Consider the following 21,048-nt stretch of genomic DNA (forward strand, 5'->3'; position numbering starts at 1 on the left):
GTTTTGGAAAAGTGACCGGCTACGAGGAGCCGGAATTCCTTGAATGTAAAGGTGTCAAGACCGGGACTAGACGAGTTAGAATCGAACTCAAGTCCGATATCCCCTCTACCTTGTGGGCTAATGGGCACAGGGCCCACATTGCATACCCGGGACAGCCTCGCACTTGTTGGAGGTGTGGGCTGGAAGGGCATGAGGCCAGGTTGTGCCCGAACAAGCGGTGTAGCCGCTGTTTACAGGTTGGGCATACCCTGGCCGAGTGTACAGGGGATATCGTTTGCAACTCGTGTGGGAAAACGGGCCATCTCGCCCGTTTATGCCCAGACCGCTCATACGCCGCGAGAGTGGCTACGGGCGTGGTTGAAGCGGTCCCTGTCCCGGCCTCTGACACCGTACCACATGATGCTCCTGTCATCGCCCCAGTGTCCGACACTAGCGCCCCGATGGAGGCTTTGTTCCCCTTTCGTGTCCGACCTCTCCCCTGATCGAACTTGCCGAGACTGCCAGCCTGCCCGCTGAGGCAGAGCAGGACAAAACGGCGGAGATTGTACTAGCGGAGTGGCACGCGGCGCAGGATGCCGCTTGTACTGGTTCACCGGTAGCTACGCCCGCTATCGGTGATACTAGTCGGGCCCCGAGTCAACCGGCCCAAGAGACATTAAGTGGCCCAGATTCTGACTCGCCAATGGAGGACTGCACTACAGCCTTATTAGTTGTGGCTAAGGAGTCCTCCGATTGGTTTGATGAGACAAAACAGGCCACTGATCTCATTGACTCGAGTGGCCCTTCCACCCTACCCGCAGCCGCTTCCGCTATACCGGACACGATGGTCGCTAGTGGACCTCCTGTCCCTGACAGGGAGGTCCACTCGATCAAGGTTGACGAGGAGTTAAGAACTCTGCTCCCTCGTAATACTGTTAGGGGCTTGAAAAGACCCGTATTGGGAAAATTTCGCAGGTAATGCGCAAGCCTGTCCCCCGGATGAATTTTGGAGTTAGTTAGTTGTTATATGTGGGGTGGGGGGTTTGTGTGGTCCTTACATAATATGGGTTGGGGGTTTTCTGTTTGTGGTTTGGTGTTGGCTTTTGGGGGCTGGTTTGTGGAGCTTTGTTTTGGTTCTGTTAGCCTTTGGGTCCGTGTCCTTTTCACGTCACGTTAAACGCTATATTTTATACATTTGTGGGTTAGTGAGAGATTTCTGTTTGTGGGTTTTCAGTTGGGTTTTTGGTGGTTGTTAAACAGACTGGGATTGTTTTTGGTTTTGTTGACCTTTGGTCCGTGTCCGTTTCTTTGCACGTAAAAAGCAGGTTATTACTTGTTTCAAGAACTTTGTATCCTCTCACTTGGTCTGCTACTTTCAATTCTTGGTTAAGTTCAATATCTGTTGGCTGGACCTGTTGTGCTACTTTCGGTTCCTTTGTAGATTCTACATCAGCCTCTCTTTCTACATCTGATGGTCGCTTGTGTTCTGCTGCTTGTAATTCTTGCCCAATTACTGCAGGGTGTTTTGCTTCTGTATCTGTTTTTTGGTCATGGTCTGCCATTTCCTGATATTGCTCAGATCCTGTATGAGTTTCTCCAAACACCTCTGTAGGTTGTTTATTGTCGTTTACCGCTAGTTTTTGCTAAATTACTGCAGAGGCTTTTGGTTCCCCATCTGTTGGTTAAAACAATTTAAAATAACATAATAATAAATATCAAATATCAAATATCAAAACAAATAAGGCAACATTAAACACCATGTATACACCTTTATATTTATGCTGAGTGCTGTGGAAAATGGAAACACATTTTAAAATTTACATTTACACATTAGCTACAATCAAAGTACATACCAACTGGGGACTCTGTGCATCAGTGCCTAGAAAGTACTCATTTCTATACTCACACACACCAAATGGAGAAACAATGTACTTTGTACATTAAAGATGGAATAATGTATCGATGCAACCATTGGATTTATCTACATTCTATTTATCTTGAAAGTGAATCCTTTTCAATGGAAAATATTAAGCATACCAAGTGGGGACACTCTGTGCCAGTAACCAGATACATGTTCTACTGTGGCATTACAGTATACACATACATGTAATGCACGTTGATGGTGTGTCACATACCAAACGTATGTGGATGCTATGCTCTTCTACATAAGATCTTCCACATATTAGATACAGCTAAATGGCATACCAACTGAGGACTCTGTGCATCCGTGCACAGAAATAACATACATAAGAAGGGTACCCTTAAACCAACCTTTGTATAAGTTAGTAATAAACAGATTAATTAAATAGGAAAAAATATATTCATAAATACCAGATATTAGAACAAATGAGGCAACATTGCGCAACATGTCTACACCTTTAAAGTTATGCCTAGCACTTTATACTGGGGAAATACATTTGCAAAAACCAATGGCATTATTATGTCAACACTGTAGCAGCTACAATGATGAATTAAATACAAACCATTGACATCTTACAGTAGCACACAGAAAATGATGACACCAATAACATACCTGGTGGTCAAATCTATGATAGAACCTAAGAACATCATAACTTGTACTGATACAATACAGCACATTCATGGAAAGATAGATGAGTCACATAACAAATGTTTGTAGATGCTATGTTCTACTACAAAAAAAAACATTTACACGTAGCTACAATCAAAGTACATACCAACTGGGGACTCTGTGCATCAGAGCCTAAGAAAGTACTAATTTCTATACTCACACACACGAAATGGAGAGACAATGTACTTTTTTGATCTACATTCACCATTAAGATGGAGAGGTGTACCACATACCATTTAAATATGAATGGATGATATATTGTACTATTTTATACCTTGAAACATTAGCTACAAACCAAGTACATACCAACTGGGGACTCTGTGCATCAGATCCTTTCACAATACAAGTAGCTACAAGAAAATGACATACCAATTGAGGACTTGTCTCACTGCCTATAAACAATATTTGTTTAGTTTTACACTGTACACTGATGGAGACACTGTATTGTGCCTAATGAAGAAGATCAGTGTTTAGATAAAATATTCTATCTTTTAGAAAATTAACAAATTTAACAAATTTGCAATAGAAATATTACATAACAAATGTGATCACTCTATGTTATTACATAAGTACAGCATTAATATTGCATTAATATTGGAACCTTGTGTACCAGTGGCTAGGAACAATAGTTGTGGTACATGCAATGAACTATGCACATTACAAAATGTTGTAAATAAACACCACTGAAAACTCCATGCTAGAACCTATGCTAAAGCAGCAACTTAAGACAATGCATGTCTTAGAATTAAACCTGCAGTGGCCCTTGGGACAATGGAGAATGTTTAATGAACATTTAAAGAAGGATGATGTATCACATATGACATGTGGATTCTATGGTATATAATGATTACAAACTAAGATGTAGAAAAAAAGGATTTGGACGTTATGAACTGGTACCAAAAGTAAAACATTTTTCCCATTAGCGTTAGGAGGGCAACTAATGTCAATTTAATCTAGATATGGCACATTTCACACCAACTGTAGATAATAAATTTGTCTACTTGGCAATGTAGAAATTATGTACCAAGTAGTGACACTGCACACTGGTACAGGTAACAACATATTTCTAATACATGCACTACATCATATGCCATATGTTGTAAACTATGTGTTGATGTTCGGTAAGGATTGATATGTGATGCACCAACATTGCTGCTATTTTCTATTAATTCGTAACTTAATCAACTAAGTATTTCTCTATTTCTTGCATAACAGTGATTAGTGATGGACTTGTTACACAATGAAATTTTTTTTTCCAACAATGAATGTACAGTAATGCATTCTATTCCAATGGGAACATTTAGCTAGTGATGGCCTACTTCATCATTCCTGGTGCATGTTGGCAGACATAAGTACCATAATGATGCCAAGTAAACGATCTCACCTTCAGTCTGTACTCTGTATACAACCAAATAAGTGAGAAATTAAACACCCAAGAGACTACAACGGGCCTGTAAGTCAGCTATGAAATATACAAATCAATATACACTGAGGATACAATATCCAAACTTATCGTGTACAAAATAAAACATTCAATTACTGCTGTACCTTCTTCATCCATTGCATATCCTTCTCGTCAAGGCCGTAATCATACAAAATTTATACTCCTGGGGTAAGTCTTTCTTTGCTTAACAAGCACAGAATGGGCAAATTGTTCAGAGCCTTCACTACCATTTTTGCATTGGCCTGATCTCCTCTTCCGTGGTTTACGAGACGGCCAAGCTTTGGACCATGAGTGGGTTCATTTCTAGCATCAACACTGCAAGAAAAAAGACACCAGTCACAAACACATGTAGTATACAATATTCCTAATTAATGGTGCTGATAAACACAACCATTTTAATTGCAATATCTACAACAATGTGCAACATAAATATATTGTAAACATTTATGGTTTATAATATTGATAATCAAAAGAATAAACAAATGCAGTCAATAAATTGTTAGGAAAACTTTCTTTTCAAATGGAAAGCCATCAGATTGTATATTGAATATGAATTATCTGTCTCCTCTCTCAATCATAACTGCAACTTTCAGTGATGGTGAGAAAGTTATTTAATGTGCTTTTGTATGCTTGAGAAAAGAATGGTGGAAAAAATAGAGCGATCATTCATATACCCTCGAACATTCTCTTGCCTGAGGTCCTAGGCTTTGCAATTAATTTTAAGTCAAGAATAGTCCAGAATTGGATAGATTGAGAATCAGACAAGAACTTCTTAGGCTGTAAGTACATACTGTTGTGGATAATGTGTCTCATGTATATAGTGAAGCAAGTAAAGTGCACTATGGCTGTAAACCATTTTGGGCTGTAAATGGACTGTTTACTTCATGACAATTACATATCGCTTAGCACCATTTCTTGTCTTGATATTTGAAGAAATATCTGAATACACTGGTGGTATGTTCCTCTCTAGTCTCCCCATCTCTCCCAGAAATGAGTTCACCATGATAGGAGAAAAGGAATTCCCCTTTCTCAACTATGTAGTCTGTATAGACACCTCTCCCTTTAATAATGAAAACGTATAGAATACATTCCTGCATCACAGCTAATGAAAAGAAAAGTTTAACAGTACAGAATTACATTTTGTGTGAGGAGATACCTTGCCAGTATAAGGCCAACCACCTGCTTTGTCACTCCACACTAATATGGTAAAAAAGTTGGTAAATTGGATCTATTTCACAACTGAAGTGAACCAAATTAACTAAACAATGCTTCTACATTTGAACAAAAGTCTCAAGTATTACAGTAAGCATATGAAAGAGATTTGTTCAGCACAGTAATTGGTTTACAGTGGTGAAAGTCCATCCATCCATTTTGCAAGAAAGCATGCTGAATATGTTATTCAAAGAATCCAGGGGGTCCTCTTCTGTACATAGTTCTGTAACAGATGTACGTCTTTTTCTTGTTCTTCTTTGCATGTCTAGGTGTTAAAATGAAGATTAATAAACACAAGGTTAGATTTTGTACATTTTGTTACATTTGTGTTGCTCTATAGAAGATTTTCACATGACATCATTGACCTTCAACAAACCAAAATTATACAAGTCTAATATTAGGCTTAGTTATAGTTATTTAAACATAAAAATGGTAGACAACCATTGCACGACAGCATGTATCTGTTTGGATGGTGAAAAACCTTATTAGAACTTGGCTGTAAGGATTCATGATATAAACATTTACTGACAATGTAAATAAGCACAGTAGCCTAACATACAGTAGCCTATAATGCAGTCAAAGACTAACCGATGCACTGGTAATATTTGTCTAAATCTGTTGGAGTGATAAACTATGAAAATTTTCAGTGTGGAATAAAGATTACAATGTTTTCATGACACTTTCATGAACAAGTAACTGTCACTTAAGCAAAAGAAGGGGTCAGTGAAATAACAGACTAAAGTCAAGAACTAAGACACATTTTGTTTGGTTCTTTACATCCTTTCTTGGCCTTTTTACTATTTCTACTACCTAAGCCTATGGATAGATCTTCCAACAAGTAAGAACGCCAACATAGGCCTACATATTCACATTTTGGGACAATATCTTACAGCATAGTTTTGAATGTTCACTTGTTCTTAAATATGTGCTACTTCACAATTAAGATGGTTGTTTAACACATGTAGTTGTATAACATCAAAATCACAAATATGCACCAAGCCTTGAGAAAGTCACAAAAGGAAACTGATAGTCTTGTTATCCCAAAGCGAAAACAGAGTGAAACTCGTGGTAAACTGAATCTCGTGGTAAACTGAAACTGCAGCTGTAATAAAATGTCCAAATACAGTATTTCGATCTATAGGAAAACCAGAAGAAGCCATATCATAGCACTAACAATGGTACTAGCCTACTGATAATAATTGACAAACCCACATGACCAACACTTAGGGTAGCCGGTTGCCGGACAAATACCCCCCGGACATACACCACCGAGGACAAATACCCCCCAGACAACTACCCCCGGACAGACACCCACGAGGACAAATACCCCCGAGGACAATTAACCCCACCCCCAGCAATTACCTCCGGGAAAACTCTACCCGCACAAATACACCGGCACAGATACCTCACCCAGGTTACTACCCGAACTAAACCAGAATACGCCCCAGCCCCCCACCCCCCCCCCGTTAACCAAGCGGACCTTTAGCTGGTGAACTCCGTAGTACGAAAGCCCATTAGGGCCATGAAAGAAAATTTCTTAATCTGGTATATCAGATTATTATTCTGATATATCAGATTATTATTCTGATATATCAGATTATTATTCTGATATGAAACGTTAAAGCATCTGACAATCTAAAAATGCATGTAGTAATTAGAAATTGACCGGATGTTCCACGTCTTCTATATATCCCAGGGTTGTCCAACCTACGGCCCGCGGGCCACAGTTTGGCCCGCCGCAAGGTCCCGTCCGGCCCGCCAACCTCATTAATTTACAAATGTACTTTTACCCAGGAATTCTTTTTGGATAAATTTCAGAGATCATTATATCTCAATATGAAGATTGTTTTGATACAGATCAGAAGGCTTTTGAAGTGTCATTTCCTGCAATCTGGGGGTCTTTTGGGCGATTTTTATTCTTGCACGCCACGCGCCAACCTACGGTGGCGCTCCGCTTGTATGGTAACTTCATTTCCCATACAGACCCCTGTCGGGGCCTCTGAAATTTGCCGCTCTGGCACGAAACCCTGGATATGCCACAGGAGCTTGTAGGCTCATGCGGCCCCTCCTTTATCATAATCATTCGAGGTGGCCCTCCTCATCAAAAGGTTGGACAACCCTGATATAACCAAATTTAAAAGTAAAATAACGTAGCTGATAAAAACTGCTTATCCACAAAATCACCAAGGTTTAAGAATAAGATGTATGAAGTCGGCCTGACGTTTCGACTGTTTTCTACAGTCGAAATGTCAGGCCGATTTCTTACACCTTATTTAAAAGTATGATAGTTTATAACAATAATACTACTGCTACTGCTCATCATCATCCAATTATTAAATCTATATGAGAATTCCTCTTGGTAGTTATTGCAGCTGATAAAACATAACGTAGTGCAGATGAGTTGTAATATACAGTTGCATGTGTCTAGCAGAGATTTCTTGCTTCCAGGGTGAAGTCCTTCTACTAAAATGGCTGCACATGGTATGTATCCACAAAACTGAGTCATGTGTTTTTTCCAGACTGTCTCTTGATTGGCCAGGTGTTGCCATGATACAAAAACATCTACTAGGGTACGGTAGTGAAGATATTTCAACAACAGGTGAGCTTGCCTGATTTATTATGTTGAGTCACAATGTTAAATAGGCTGACCAGCAGTGAACAAAAGAGATGATTTCAAAAGGAATTGCTGGTCTGTTGATGGTGAAAGGCAGTTGATGGTTGTGTAGTAAAATCAACTGACAATTGTTAACAAACTGTGATGAAGTGCAAATGTTTTTAGAATTGATGATAAATTTCGCTACAGTTCCGACAACCTCTTTAGGCCTACATTTGTCGTTTAGTTGTACTCCCCCTTTCTCTTTCTCTCAGACCGACTGCATGGTCACGTGGTTAGAGCAATCCGACTTGCAGCCGACTTGCAGCAAAGTGGTTAGGGGTTCGACTCCTGGCTGGGTCATACCGAAGACTGGAACCTACTGCTACTGTGCTTGGTGTTCAAGCAATGGAGTAGGGAAAACAAGCCAGTGCGCCACAACTGAAAAAAGGCCGTCGTCGGCGCAACTTATACCAATTCGTTAAAACCTTAACAAATCAACAAAACAACCCTCTCTCTGTACCGAGCAGGGTATTGCGAAAGGGACCACTGGCGTAGCAAGCGGGGGACAGAGGAAATAACACCATCAGAAATGTTGGGATCGCAAAAGCGATTGTGAAAAGAACGAGCGATCAAAAACTATTTTAGCACATGGATGTGTAACTGATTGCTCCGATTTGCATCCAAGGGCATTTCGGAAAATGAGATATATGCAGGCCCATACGCTGGGGGGGGGGGTCGAATGGTTCGGACGACCATCATATAAATATATATTGAAAATTAAGGGGCCACCCCTCCCCTAAGACTCCTCCCACAGGATACAGATCAGTATCGTGAATTCGACCTCCATGGCGAAATCATGCGTGCGTGTCTGATTTACAAAGCAGAGTGGAAATGGTGACGGTCGTGGGGAGGGGTATAAGGGAAAAGCGCATTTTGCACATAATGCGAAGAACGCGTATTTTATGTACAATGTAGATGTAGATCTCATTTGAGAATCACGTCACATGCCAGTGATATCAAAAAAAGTACACATGACAAAGTTCTCCTATCCCCAGTCTCTTTTCGGTCCAACAACAGCGAATAATTGTCGAACAGTGGCTCTCCGTGCTTCTGTGAATATTTAGTTTACTTGAGAGTTAAAGATGAGAGTATGATGTCATGCATGTATTACAAGTTGCAAGTCTGATTTAATGACAACTGATGTCTGTAACTTTGTTTGTTTAGCCTACCTTCTGTTTGTATTTCAACATGACGTCATATGACCGTAAGATCGGACACGATAATACGGCTGAAAAAAAAATTCGCGTTTCGTGCGCAATCGAGTTTGTGCCGCAGTCGTAATTTATGGGCTTTAAAGACTAACCCTAGTCGATTTTTTTTACCCTACAACCCCAATCCTAGTCATACCAGTCCTATAGGTACGTCCCTGCCTATAAACTGATACAGTATCGGTATTCTGTAGCAACTAAGATTAAAAATATAACATTGTTAATAACATAACATCGTCGCGCAAGTAATTTTGTGTGTATACCGAATTTGCATATACCAGACTTGCGTGTATACTAATTTTGTGTTTATATACCGGGGCCCCTTGTCGACTTGTCTCGTTCGTGATTTAATCTTCCTTGTAGTTTCGCACAGTGCTCAGAGTACAAGAGAGGCAGGTTTGTAACTATTACAATCTGATCCTGTGCCCGGGGTCGTCATTTAATGTCCCAATCGGACAGACGTGAGTCAATTCTCAGCCTTTAGCCACTTTCCGGAATGCTGAGAGAGTAGGTAGCAATCTGTCCGTCGCCACTGCAGGAGAGCCTTGTCGAACCTAACTAATGAACGCAGTTAACCCGAATCAATTGCTTACCACTACAATGGAATCAACAACAACTGCAGTACAGCTATTGGACTGCACCGAAAAAAAAAAAAAAATAACATTACAGCTTTCGACAGCCATACTCGAGATCGGAATTGAACCTGTGGGGCCAGCGTCACAAACACACAAAATTGTGAATAATCTTCTAAGCTTGCGAATAATCTTACTGGACGAGCTAAAGTTAATCAATTTCCTGATGAGAATGCGCACGTTCTTGCATCCAAATTTGGCGATTTCTTCGCGCAGAAAATTGAAGACATCAGGAAAGAAGTTGCTCAACATATTAGGTATACAAGCCAACTCTTACTTATTGTGGTAAAGCTTTTGATCAATTTGTAAAGTTTCAGAGGACGATATCAGTAAAATGATTACACAATCTAAAAATACTCACTGTCGCCTTCATCCTTTTCCAACAAAACTTATAAAGGATAATATGGATTCTTTTGTTCCAGTTATTGCTAAAATTGTGAACCTGAGTCTCGCTTCGGGATGCTTCAGTGATCAATGGAAGCATGCTATTGTTTTACCTCTACTTAAAAAACAAGGTCTTGACCTATCGTATGGAAATTACCGCCCGGTTAGCAATGTCAGTTTTGTGTCCAAAATCTGTAAAAGAGCTGCCTTATCACAATTTTGCGATCACATGGAACAAAATAATTTACTGCCTTCGTGTCAATCGGCTTATAGGAAAGACTTCAGCACTGAAACAGCTTTGCTCAAAGTGTGTAATGAAATTTTGTGCAATATGGACAATAACCATGTTCCTGTTATGGAGAGTTGTTTGTTGGACGTTAAGGCTTGGATGAATATGTGTCGCTTAAAAATGAACGATACCAAAACTGAATTTCGTTTCTTTGGTTCACGAACAACTTGCAAAACTTCAAATTGATTGTATTAACGTGGACTCTTGGCGTTTATTTGGGCAACACCTTATCAATGAAAAATCCATATAAATGAAAAATGTTAAATCGCTAGTTTTAACTTGTATAATATTAGAAAATTACGTAAGCATCTTTCAACTGATTCTACTCGCACTTTAGTTCAGGCACTTGTCACATCACACTTTGATTATTGTAACTCTTTGTTTTATGGTGTTCCCAGTTCTTCCCTTAATAAGTTACAGCGTGTACAAAATATGGCTGCCCGTATCATCCTAAATTTGAACAAATATGACAGTATATCTTCTGCTTTTAAACTTCTCCACTGGCTTCCGATAAAGGATCGTATCGATTTTAAAACTTTATCACTCACTTATAAGGCGCTTCACGGAACTACTCCAGTTTGATTTTAACTAACCCCCGCACTCGCTGCAAGTCCCTTGGTGACCGTTCTTTTTGTGTCTGTGCCCCCAAATTGTGGAATGCACTCCCTTTTTCTATTCGCAATTCAAGTACTGTAAGTTCATTTAAATCCAGTCTTAAGACTTTCATTTTCACACGTGTTATATAATTAATTAATCTAGTTTTACTCATTCATTTTGTATTTATCTCTTACTATTGTTTTATCCTATTTTCTGATTTTGTGGCGTGGTATATACTGTCTCGTTTTCTCCATCGTTATTGGATTTGTTTAGTCTTTTAGGGTGATCTGTTTTTAAGATTTGTACGTCTTTCTTATGATTATCATGCTTTCTTAATTTTCGTTGAGTTTTATACCTTTACTCTTTTAAGTTTGTACAGCGCCATAGCTTATGTTTTTACATATATATGTGCGCTTTAGAAATGTTTAAATAATAAATAATATTAATAAAATGGAGGCGTGAAGAAGCGAACATCTTAGGAGACATTTTTGTAGGGGTGGGGACCTTGAGGTGTAGTTTTTTGATACCTCAATATAAAAACACACGCACAATGCTGATTGTGTATATGTTACATGACCATGAATTTGGATGCCCAAAATTTACCCGGAACTCCTGGCGGCGCCAATGATGTTAGTATAGTCTTGCCTTAAAAAGGGCAACATATTACACCATTTGGCATCTAAGTACACTTTCCAGTAGAAAATCTCTTAAAGGTGATGGGACACCTCATGAAAAATCACGGGTAAGCGCCAGACGCTACCGGCCTTTGTAAAAATTATTACAAGAAAAGCCTATTATTCTTTGGCTAATGGGTGGCAATTTGTGGGCAATGTAGCAATCACTAATCTGTTTATAGTTTGAATGTAGAATTATTATAACTCGGGCCGGCCCTCGTTCACAGTTCGTTGCGGGATAGGGCCTTCAATGCAATTTTTGTCCAGGGACGTCATTCTGCCGAAGTATGGCGTTCGGTGCATTCAAGGCTGAATGGTTGCAGGCTCCGTGATCTTGCATGGAGAATTGCACACGGTGCCTTGGTGACCAACCTAAAATGATATCATTGGCGATTGGGTGATGGACTGTGCCCGAGGACCGGCTGTGACAGCTTAGAGAGTACCGCTCATGTTTTTTTGGCATTGTTGCTTTGTAATAAACTTATGGGAGTGGTTCCAGACCTAGACCGACCGTGTTACGGGAGACCGTTCATGGTCGGTAGGGCAGGGCTTTATTTTATATGGGGTAGACCCTCCAGTTTGTTCGGTTGCTGTGTTGCACCGCATTATTTTTGTTTGCTGTATTGTGAAAAAACATGTTTGGCGGAATAGATGTAATGTGGTTTTTAGGGGAAATTTGCCAGTTGGCAGGCAGTCCTGGAGGCGGTGGAGTCTGACATTCGCCTTCAATTTGAAGGCGATTTTCGCGTGGGGTTGCCTTTTTTGGACGATGGTGTGCTGGGGAGGGGTTTTTCGGTTCGCTGCGTGCGGGTCGTCCTTTTGTAGTTTTTTTAATGTTTGAGTGGGGGGTTGGGCGTTTTGTCTCTGCAGGTCGGCTCGCTTGACCTGTTTCGTTTCGTTTGTCAGAATGGGATGGTTCGGTAGTGCCGTTTGGCCGTGACGTTTAGTATCCCGCATGGCGGGTCACGTAAAAAGCACGAACTCATCAATCGTCTCATCATGACGTTGACTACGCTGCCGAAACCGATAACGTTCTGCCACGATATTAGTAGCCGGCACGAAATATTCATATAAAATGGCGACAGCTAAGCCGTATGCATTAATAACACTAGCTGTGCCTGTATCAGACGACGCTGTCGTTGCTGTGTAGTAGTAGGCGGCGTAATTGTAGTACTCGGGGCGATTGTAGAAGCTGTATTAATATTAGCTTGGTCCAGAGAGTAATATATTCTTTGCCCCTCAGTTCCCAAACAATGCAGTAATAATGCTACGATTAAGGCCGGTTCTTGGCCGTATTTATTAACCGTTCTCAGTAATCTCGGTCAATCAGATAGAGGGCGCTTTAGCCTTTTACATACATAATCATCGGTATACAACACACGCGAGGTCAGTTTAAGAACCATTTGGTTTGGATCACCGTTTCTTACATATTAGGGAAAGTTACAGATTTGAATCGTTCCAGTTTTCTTTCTTCACAGCATGTCAGATTCATCAGAGGAGAAAGGGGCTAGGGCAAAATGGAGACCCGCCCGAAAAGAATGTCATTTGTTTCATGCATTGTATGCAAAATTGCCTCGACATTTGAGGAAAAAACACATAATTAAGGACCCTCGCAAAGAGATGGCCGACTTCAAAAGGAGGGAGAAAGCGGGCGAGCTTTTCTGAAGCAGACAATGCCCGATATGTTTCGAGCATCTTGGTGATCTGCGGAAGCACTTCTACAGGGTGCATTGCGAAAACACCAAGAGGGAGTGGGCAAGGATATGGAAGAAATGTAATAATCTTCCAATGACATCCTCATCTTCATCGGATGAAGAAGAACCAGCCCCCTCCCCCCCCCCAAAGAAGGAAGCGAAAGAGAGACATGCCCGCAGTAGTTGATCAATCCTCGTCATCATCAGCCCCCGAACAAGACATCGAGGGGGAGAGAAGCAACGAGAAAAGAAAAGTTATAACCCCAGGGATGTAAGTCTTCTGGATTTTTATGGAAATCCGTTTTTTTTTTAATTCAAATAAAGTTCCACAAAATTGTTCGAATATCAAAGACACAACGCGGCAAAAATGCCTGGCCCGTTGCAGCAAGCTAACTTCAATTTTCACTCATCGATCACTCAAAATACCATTTCCAGTTTCGCATCATCGCATTGCACTGTACAACATTGTGCCATGTGAATATCGTTGCGTACGTGCGAACTTCAAATCGCTATAGCTCATTTCTGTCGTTGATTGGACTGCTAATTAATATCTTCGTAACTGCTGGTGCGCGACATAAGTTTTGGAATTAACGCTTGTGATATTTGTGAGCGGCGGAAATCTACGGGATACGCATATGAAAGTCGATATTTGTGATCGCATTCGAATGTGAGACTTTTTTATTCCGTAGTTCGCTGCGACGTATTCGTAACTTTCAGCTAGCCTAACATAACGATAGTGTGTAAGTAGTAAGAACTAGGGGTAGGATGTGTTAGCGCTAATACTTCTAAGCTAGCCTAACATACAGTAACGATAGTGTGTAAGTAGTCAGAGCTAGGAGTAGGATGTGTTAGGACGGCATTCACCTGGGGTCTCCGAATATTTTTCCGGTTTTTTTTTTTGGCTGCACTTACATCCCTGTGGGGAAGGTGCAGGAGGAGGAAGAGTTTAGGGAAGAGGAAGAGACAGGGCAGGAACAGGAGTCGGAAAGTGATGAAGTGGTGGAGATGGAACAGGAGGACCCGACCTTCATCAAAAACCACTGTAAAACGTACAGGGAATGACTCCAGAGCCGTGAAGGAGGAGGGTCACTCGATCAGGAAAACTCCGCCGAACTGGTTCGTAAGATAACACGTATGAACCAGTACGGCGACGGCATCATCGAACAGTCTATGACAAGAGGTCACATTAACCGCCTGTTCGCAGAAATGCCAAGCGATCGGGGGCAACAACCGGGGACCGTCGCCGCCTACATCTCGGCATATTTGAAATTCCTCAAGTGGCTTTTACTTGACACGAAGATCACGCCTGTCCAGTTCCCAGAAGCAAGTAATTGCCTTTCTGGGAGAGAAAAGAGAAGAAAGAGAAAAGCAGAGAGAGGGGAGATTAGAGGCCGAGGCACACGAGCTGCTCATAGACAGCCAAGATATCGACGTAAGTAATACAAGAGGGGAAAATATTAATGCGAGTTTTGGGTCTCTCGAAGTGGACAACTGAGTTCATATGTTCGTTATGCCATTTACTTCGATGTATTCGATCCTAGCAAACAGGCAGAGGGCATCGGCAGTAGCAAATATGATGGTGGAGAATCAGATGAAGGCTAGGAGGCAAAGAAATTCAGAAGGAGAGGATATGTGGGCAATGCTGGTCTCCGACCACAAGACGGTCACTACATACGGGGCCTCAACCCTTGCACTTAACAGAGAGCTGTTCACTGACCTGACATATTACATCCAAGAGATAAGGTAAACTTCTCTCCTATTGTAACATGTCATCGGCACCCCATTAGCTACTTTCGTAACAAAGTGATAACGCTGACTTTTTCTCACTTTCCCAACAGGAAGAATCCCCCCAAATCAGTGGGAGACGGTCTTCGGGCCAATGTGGTTGGTCTATTGGACAGGAGAACCCATACATAGTGTTTAAGGTAAGAAAATACTTCTAAATTAAGACAGTGAACGATATATTGATAGTAAGCGTGTTTGTCGTTTCTCTCTTAGCGTTAACATTCTAAACCGGTGTAAATTACTTCATATGTTTTACATATTTTCAGTACTTCGAAGAACAACCATCAGCACTGAAAACTCTTGCCAGCCACATGACACATACCGAAAAGGTACAGCAAAAATATTACCTGGTCAGTCACAAGAGGCAAAATGCTGTACAGACTGCTGGGGTGATCAGGAGCGTCACTGAGAAGGTAAAGAGTTTCAAAATAAGATTTCGTCTTCAATCATACAGGAAGTAATCAAATGTATTAACGGTTTCTTTCTTTGTTATCATACAGAGCCAGACCCCCTACATTTGGACTAAGACAACCAGAAAAGTATCTGAAGGGAGCAACTCAATGTAAATAACCATTCATCAGAAACTGCAATAAGGAAGAGAGATCGGATGTCTTACACTCTTAAAACACCTGGGTCATATTCATGACCCAAACACAGGGTCAATGGTCTTATAACCCAATTTGGGTGCTTTTTACGTGACCCGTCGTACGGGATACAAAACGTCACGGCCAAACGGCACTACCAAACCACCCCATTCTTATAAACGAAACTCAGGTCAAGCTCCTACATGTTCCCATAAAGTAACCAACACTATAGCCAACACTTGTGATCTAAATATGGCGTCGAAAATGTAAGAAATAAGAGACCTACAAGCGTGTCAACAGATATGATAACAATGGTGACCTCAGATGACATGACCTTTAAGTTTCAAAATGTTCCACCACCCCATTCACAACTTGTCCCAAAATATCAACCATGTCACACCTTGGCATTGAGATTTAATTGCATTAAATATCCAAAAATTAACTTTGAACTTCACACACAAAGGTCACCCGGAGGTCTACCGATTGACATTTTTGATCGGTGAGACCTATATAGAGCATGACTGTAAAAATTAAAACATTTTTTCTTTCCCCATTTTCTCCCCCCATAATACTACTTTTTTAACATTAGCTGACCTTTGGTGACCTTGTATCACATGACCGTTAAGTTTGAAAATATTCCCCTATACCATTTGCAACTTGTCCAAAAAAATCAACCTTGTCACACCTTGGCACTGGGAGTTATTGCATTAAATGTCTGAAAATTAACTTTTTACCTCAAATAACTTCGCACACGAAGGTCAAATGGGGGTCAACCCATTGACATTTATGATCGGAAGGTACCTTTGACATCTGAAAATAGCATCGAAACTAAAAATCCACAAAACACGAAAAGGTCACCAGAGGTCAAATTGAGGTCAAGGGTCACCCAGATGCGGGTCGACAATTGGATTACATTGAAGCAACTCCCAACCCTAACGGACAATTTGTTCTCAACTTGTTACAAAAATACTAGTTTTTTATCATTAATTGACCTTTGGTGACCTTGTATCACATGACCGTCAAGTTTGAAAATATTCCCCTATACCATTTGCAACTACTCCAAAAATATCAACCTTGTCACACCTTGGAACTGAGTTATTGCATTAAATGTCTGAAAATTAACTTTGACCTCACATAACTTCGCATACGAAGGTCACACGGGGTCAACCTATTGACATTTATGATCAGAAGGTACCTTTAACATCTGAAAATAGCATCGAAACTGTAAAAAATCCACAAAACACGAAAAGGTCACCAGAGGTCAAATTGAGGTCAAGGGTCACCCACATGCGGGTCGACAATTGGATTACATTGAAGCAACTCCCAACACTAACGGACAATTTGTTCTCAAGTTATCGCAAAAATAGTACTTTTTTTTATCATTAATTGACCTTTGGTGACCTCGGATCACGTGACCGTTAAGTTTGAAAATGTTCCCCTAACCAGTTCACAACTTGTCGCACATTGGCACTGGGAGTTATTGCAGTTTTAATATTTTCTGTTTTTGGACCATAACTGACCTTTGGTGACCTTTGTGGGCACCAAAAACAATAGGGCACACCTTCACCATATGGGGGATCTATAGTCCAAGTTTGGCCTCAATCCAACAGTCCCTTATTGAGATAGAGCGTACCCAAGCAAGTGTCACAGACGCACACACACATACACGCATACACACACACGCCAACCTGACTGCATAGGTTCCTTTTGCAAGGAACCAAAAAAGGTTCATACGCCCACCGACCTGTAGAGACAAAACGCCCAACCACCCACTGAAACATTCAAAAAACCACAAAAGGACAACCAGCACGCAGCGAAACAAAACAGCCTTCCCCAGCACACCCGTCCAAAAAAGGCAGCCCCAGATAAACGGCGAAAGTCGCCTTCAATTTGAAGGCGTATGTCAGACTTCACCGCCTCCAGGACTGCCTGCCAACTGGCAAATTTCCCCCTAAAAACAACATCACATCTATTCCTCCAAATAAGTTTTTTTAGAACAGAACAAACATAAATAATACGCTGCAACACAGCAACGGAACAAACTGGAGGATCTAATCCATATAAAACAAAGCCCTGTCCTACCGACCAGGAACGGTCTCCCGTTAAACGGTCGGTCCAGGACTGAAACCACTCCCACAAGTTCAAAACAAAGGGGCAATGCCAAAAAACATGGGCAGTACTTTCTAAGCTGTCACAGCCGGTCCTCGGGCACAGTCCATCACCCAATCGCCAGTGATACCTTTTCAAATTGGTCACCAAGGCACCATGTGCAATTCTCCATGCAAGATCACGGAGCCTGCAACCATTCAGCCTTGAATGCACCGAACGCCATACTTCGACAGGATGACGTCCCTGTACCAAAATTGCATTCAAGGCCCTATCCTGCAAGGAACTGAGAACGAGGGCCGGCCGTGACAGGTCAACAGGGGGCAACTCAATAAGAGCGGAGCAAATGACACGCACCACTCTGCTTGGTGTGCTACTATGCGGTTCTCTGTTGCTAAACAGCGCCGGAACCCATCGACGCAAGTGCAACCCGCCCCAAAAACGTACAAAATATGAACAAGGCAACCCTGGGTCAGTTACCGCTACAAACAATTGCTTAAATAACAAACAAGTTAACTTACTTCCCAGATGAACCACCCCTAGCCCCCCCTTCTCCAGTTGTTGGTACAATACCGCCCTCTTGACCAGCTCTGTACCACCAGACCATATGAATGAAAAAATCGCCCTCTCCAACCGCACCAGGACGCGACGCGGAATAGGGTACACCGCGCCCGGGTACCACAAGATGGGCGAAACGAAACGATTACTAACAGTGACTTTCCCTAGGATCGAAAGCCAGTGGGTGCCAAAGGCTTCGAGCCTGCGCTCAAATACCTCAGCCCTCTCGTTCCAGGTGACGTCACAAGGTGCATCGTAGCCGAACCATATACCATTAATGTTGATATTCTGATCCGACCACGACGCACCGAATGGTAAGTCTCTGTATCTCCAGCTACCAAGGCGAAGGCCCTTTGTCTTTTCCGGATTCAACTTCGCCCCGGTAGCTCTCTCAAAGATAGATAAATCCTGCGAGAGGGCACGAAAGGAGCCCAGACTCGAAACAACACATGTCACGTCATCTGCATATTGAACGCATTTCACTTTGGCACCCCTTGGCACAACGAATGGAACAAGTTTGGAGTCCCTTTCCAAAAGACGAGAGAGGGACTCGCTAAACAAAACATAAAGTAATGGAGACAGAGGGCACCCCTGGCGTACCCCCCTCTCTACGTTAAAACCTCCGAACAAAACCCATTTACGATAACAGAACTGAAACTTTGTTCATACAAAACAGAAATCCATTTACGAAAATTTGGGTGCAACTGAAACGTCTCCAATACATTCATTAAAAAACCGCGATCCACCATGTCAAAGGCCTTCTGCTGGTCCAGAGACACCAATGCACATGGCAGATCACGCTCAATAACAAAGTCGGTCAAGTCGCGCATCAACCACAAGTTTTGCTGGATGCAATCACCCTTCACTGCACAAGTCTGGAGATCACGAACAAGATGCGGCATAGCCAGTGCAAGGCGGTTGCACAAAGCCTTAGCCAGCAACTTGTAGTCCAAATTTAACAAGGTGATCGGACGCTTGTTATGGGGATCCAAGGGGTCCCCAGACTTTGGCAGCAAAGTAATCATGCCCAGACGTTGACTTTGGTTTAACAGTCCGTTTTGGAAGGCGTCCTCGAAGACGGCTCTGATGTCGGGTCCTATTATTGCCCAGAAGGTTCGGTAGAACTCCCTCGGAAGCCCGTCCGAACCCGGGGACTTGCCGTTCTTCATTTTCGAAAGCGCCTTCCAAAGCTCAACTGTGGTTATTCCGCCCCCCCCCCCAAATATCATTGGCATCGTGGGGAACGGTTTTTGAGATTCCCCTCAATAAATCAGACTGTGCTGACAAGTCGACATTGCCACGCGTAAACAAACTCGAATAATACTCTTTATATACGCGGACAATGCCATGAGGGTCACTGACCACGGTCCCATCGGTAGCGCGCACAGACGGGACGCGTCTGTCACCCGCCGATGAGCTAACGGACTGGTAAAACCTCAGTGAAGGGCGCTCCTCGGCTTCCACCGCTTCGACACGGGCCCTGACGCGGGCACCGTGGTACTTTTCATCGAGATAAGTCTGCAAAGCGATGACTGCCGAAGGGTCACCAAACTTCACCTCCGCGCACAGCTTCGATAATTTTTCTCTTCGACGCCGTGCGCGGGTCACGCAATACTGAATTGCGTAGCGTTTGACGCGCAACTTGACATCATCCCACCACTGGGATGTAGAAGCAAAGGCCGGCTTCAATGTTTGCCATCCTTTGTACCTGGTCTCGAAACCCTGGCGGAATTCTGCCTCGCCAAGAATCCGACAGTTAAGCTTCCATAGGCCCCGCCCGATCGGGAAAATGGAAGGCAAAACAAAACGTGCTACTACAGTGTCTTGGTCAGAGAGCGGACAGCTGAGCGTCACCCACGTATATACCGTACTACACGGGTGCATATGCCTCCAGACATCGGCTAAAAAGTGTGCCGAAGTGAATCTGACCAATTCTCTGATCCCAGCGTCGGGACTAGCAGACACAGAAGCCCCGAGTCTGGGACACAGTTACCAGGTACCAGGAACAAAGGAAGGCAGTGTGTTAAAAAAATCTCGTCTAGCAGAAGGCCGATTGGGAGCATACACATTGCAAAGGGAGATGTTACCCTGTGGATACTTGAAAAGAATGCAAACCAATCGGCCTTCGTGATCCGTCTCCACCCTAGTGGCACAACCCGCCTGACGAGGTGACAGGAGGATGACAGTGCCACAGGATGAAGACGAAGCAAACGAAGCATGCAGCCCACCACCCCACTCATAAGCCCATAGAGGGACATGTTCTTCCAAAATATGTGTTTCTTGCAGGCAAACTCAGTCGACTTCCATTGAAATACATTATTGGAAAATGGGACTGCGCTTGCGATAATCCCTCATGCCATTGACGTTGAAGGTGGCAACTGAAAATGTATGTGCCATGAGAGGGCAATGGGGCAAAACTCTGCCGACGACGATTCTGTAAGCTTCAAGCGCGCTCTAGACGACATATCGTCGTCGGAGTCGTCACTTGAGGCCGACCTTTTCAGTGAGGGTTCCCCCCATCTCGTCGTACCAGCTGGTCCTAGTGGCACGTTTCGGCTCGACGATCACAGCCTCCGGAGTCGCTGTCAGACATAGCCTCCGGAGACCCGACGACCGAGTCGTCGTCAGACAGTCTCCGGATCTGGCGATACCGGCG

At 42.6% G+C, this 21,048-nt stretch overlaps 1 long non-coding RNA gene across 1 annotated transcript; it reads left to right on the top strand.

Annotated features, from left to right (window-relative positions):
• Positions 1–14,905: 14,905 nt before the first annotated feature.
• On the top strand, positions 14,906–15,956 carry LOC139954844 (uncharacterized). The gene is made up of 3 exons (XR_011788211.1): positions 14,906–15,102; positions 15,198–15,284; positions 15,411–15,956. It is a non-coding gene; the product is annotated as an uncharacterized lncRNA (long non-coding RNA).
• The last annotated feature ends 5,092 nt before the right edge of the window (positions 15,957–21,048 follow it).

The sequence above is a fragment of the Apostichopus japonicus genome, chromosome 17, assembly GCF_037975245.1.
Source record: "Apostichopus japonicus isolate 1M-3 chromosome 17, ASM3797524v1, whole genome shotgun sequence".
Lineage (NCBI taxonomy): Eukaryota > Metazoa > Echinodermata > Holothuroidea > Aspidochirotida > Stichopodidae > Apostichopus > Apostichopus japonicus.